The sequence below is a fragment of the Sorex fumeus genome, unplaced genomic scaffold (genome assembly GCF_029834395.1).
Source record: "Sorex fumeus unplaced genomic scaffold, SorFum_2.1 ptg000014l, whole genome shotgun sequence".
Lineage (NCBI taxonomy): Eukaryota > Metazoa > Chordata > Mammalia > Eulipotyphla > Soricidae > Sorex > Sorex fumeus.
In genome coordinates, this window is record NW_026606071.1 from 12,105,450 (window position 1) to 12,108,563 (window position 3,114).

Consider the following 3,114-nt stretch of genomic DNA (forward strand, 5'->3'; position numbering starts at 1 on the left):
GTCTTATTTTAAAGTAGCCCATTTAGTTGTTCTTGTAACCATGGTTTTGAGTCTATGAAGTTCCTGAGCTGTTGTTTGTGAAACTGTGTGTTTTTCCTTCTGTTATGAATGAGAGTCTCACTGGGTAAAGTATTTTTGGTGAGGCATTTATTTCATTGAGTTTTTTTTCACTATATCCCACCACTGTTTTCGGGCCATGAGGGTTTCATCAGACAAATCGGCTGTGAATCTTAAGGATGCTCCTTTGTAGGAAATTTCTTTCTCTGATCTTGCTGCTTTCAGAATTTTGTCTCTATGTAAGGTTTTGGTCATTTTGATCAGGATGTGTCTTGGGGTATTTTTATTCGTATTTCTTCTAGGTGGTACCATTCAGGCCTCCTAAATGTGGTCGCATGTTTTCTTCAGCTCAGGAAACAATGTAGCAATGATGTAAAAATATGGAATGGTTCACAAATTTGCATGTCATCCTTGCACAGGGGCCATGCTAATCTTCTCTCTATCATTCCAATTTTAGTATATGTGCTGCTGAAGTGAGCACTGGAATTCTACTAAGTATAAAATATACTAAAGAAAAAAAACAGGTTTAATTGAATTTGCCAAGAGTAATCACAGAACACCACCAGGTGTGACGCCTCCAAAAAAAAAGATAGAAAGATTTTAAATTAATGAACTGTGCATATATTCAAAAGGGAAGAAATTTGAAACCAGCATAACAGGGAAGCTCTACACAGGGAAGCTCTAAACAGTGTTATATGAAAATCAGAAAATCAGTATTAAATATCTCATAAAATCTAAATGTTAAAAAAAAACACAAAAATAGACCTAAGCAATGACTAAACTAAAAGAAAAAAATCTTAATCACTATGTACCTGGGCTCCTTTGTCTAAAACAAAAGCAGCTCCTCCAGAGAACTATTATACTAATATATATATATCACTCTTATCTATACCAATCTTTAAATCATTACCAAAATATGTACATATTGGTCTATGTTTACTAAAAGTTTTACCTTTAGGAATATTTGAAGCAAAGAGTAAATATATGTGTGGTATTTTGTCAAATCCCATTTTTATTTCCACTTCTATTATCCCTTTGCAATTCACTCAGTGGGGAAAGACTTTTCCTGTCTCTAATGAAAGATCTCTTCAAATGCCATTATTACTTCACGTGCATTTTTAAACAATTGTTCTGTGTTTACTTTATGATGGGCAGTAAGCCATAAATCAGTAATCAATTATCAAATTGAGACATTAGTAAATACTCATAAATTGGAAAATCATTCAATCTGTCAAGTGATGATCAATCATTGTCTAGTAACATACTTTTGGGGCAAGAAATTGTGTTTAATTTTTATCTTTCAATACCATTTTGTACTCAATAACTATTTGAGCTTCAGTTGACTTTTTTCTTTTTGGTCTACTTGTTTGATTATTTGGGGGTCACACTCAGATGCACAGGTGTTATTTCCAACTTTGCAGAGCATGCTTTTATTCATACTGTGCCAAATACATAACTTGGACCTGACACATGCAAATCATGTGCTCATAAGCTCTCTAGCCCCGAGCTTCAGTTTTGGTGAGCAGCATGTGAAAGAAAAGATGTGAAAGAAAATCATACTGTTAATGACATTTTTTTTCATTAAAACAAAGGAGTTCTCCCAAGCAGGAGAATGGAATTGTCCTAAATAAGTGATGCCTATTTTTCCATTGGTGATTCACATAATAATTCTTATTTTCCTGAATATGACATTCATTCTATATTGCCTCTCCCTCATGAGAGAATTATATAGACCAGGATTTAATATAGTACTATTTGCTCCATCAAAAAAAGCTAACATCCAGTCAATAGAAAATGCAACTGCATTCCTTGCTTGGTCTTTGGTGGGAATAAAGTTTCTGCCCAAACCTCTGCTTACTATTCTTATTTATCTTCTATGACAAATCAAACACAAGCATGTGGGATCCCAAATATAGAAAAATTCCCAAACTCCCTAAGAAAAGCCTCTGGAGGATCCTTAATCTATACTAAAGGCACAAGAAGTAACAACCTGCCCTCTCTTCTTTTTTTTTTTTTTTGATTTTTTTTTTTTTATTAGTGAAGCACCATGAGGTACAGTTGTAGATTTACAAATCTTTGTGCTTGAGTTTCGGTCATACAATGATCAAATACCCATCCCTCCACCAGTGCCCATTTCCCCCCACCCCCCCTCCCACCCTGCCTCTGTGGCAGGGCATTCCCCTTTGTTCTCTCTCTCCTTTTGGGTGTTGTGGTCTGCAAAAGAGGCATTGAGTGGCAATCATGTTCAGTCCATAGTCTACTTTCAACATGCATTTCCCCTCCTGGGAGGATCCTCCAAACACCTTTCATTTGGTGTTCCCTTCTCTATCTGAACTGCCCTTTCCCCTAGAATATCTGGCTGGCCTCTAAGTTATGGAGAAATCCTCCTGGTGTTAATCTCAGCTATTCTTAGGTATTGATCTCATATTTTGTTGCTTTATATCCCCCAGATGAATGCAATTTTTCTATGTCTATGACTGTTTCTATGTCCAGTCATCTATTCTTGGGCACTCAGGTTTCTTCCAGTTTCTGGCTATTGTAAAGAGTGCTGCAATGAACAAACAAGTGCAGATGTCACTTCGACTACACATTTTTGCCTCTCTGGGGTATATTCCCAGGAGTGGTATCGCTGGGTCAAATGGGAGCTCAATTTCTAATTTTTTGAGAAACGTCCATACTGTTTTCCAAAAGGGCTGAACTAGTCGGCATTCCCACCAACAGTGAAGAAGTGTCCCTTTCTCGCCACATCCACGCCAGCATCGGTTGCTTTTGTTCTTTTGAATGTGGGCCAGTCTCTGAGGTGTGAGATGGTATCTCATTGTGGTTTTGATCTGCATCTCCCTGATGATTAATGATGTAGAGCATTTTCTCATGTGCTTTTTTGCCATTCGGATTTCTTCTTTGAAAAAGTTTCTGTTCATTTCATTGCCCCATTTTTGGATGGGGTTGGATGTTTTCTTCCTGTGGAGTTCCACCAGTATTTTGTATATCCTTGTTATCAACCCTTGTCAGATGTGTATTCGGTGAATATCCTTTCCAATTCTGTAGACTGTCTTT

At 36.9% G+C, this 3,114-nt stretch overlaps 1 non-coding gene across 1 annotated transcript; it reads right to left on the reverse strand.

Annotated features, from left to right (window-relative positions):
• Window positions 1-431: 431 nt before the first annotated feature.
• Window positions 432-538, reverse strand: LOC130021246 (U6 spliceosomal RNA). Its single transcript, XR_008792135.1, has one exon. It is a non-coding gene; the product is annotated as a U6 spliceosomal RNA (small nuclear RNA).
• Window positions 539-3,114: the final 2,576 nt, after the last annotated feature.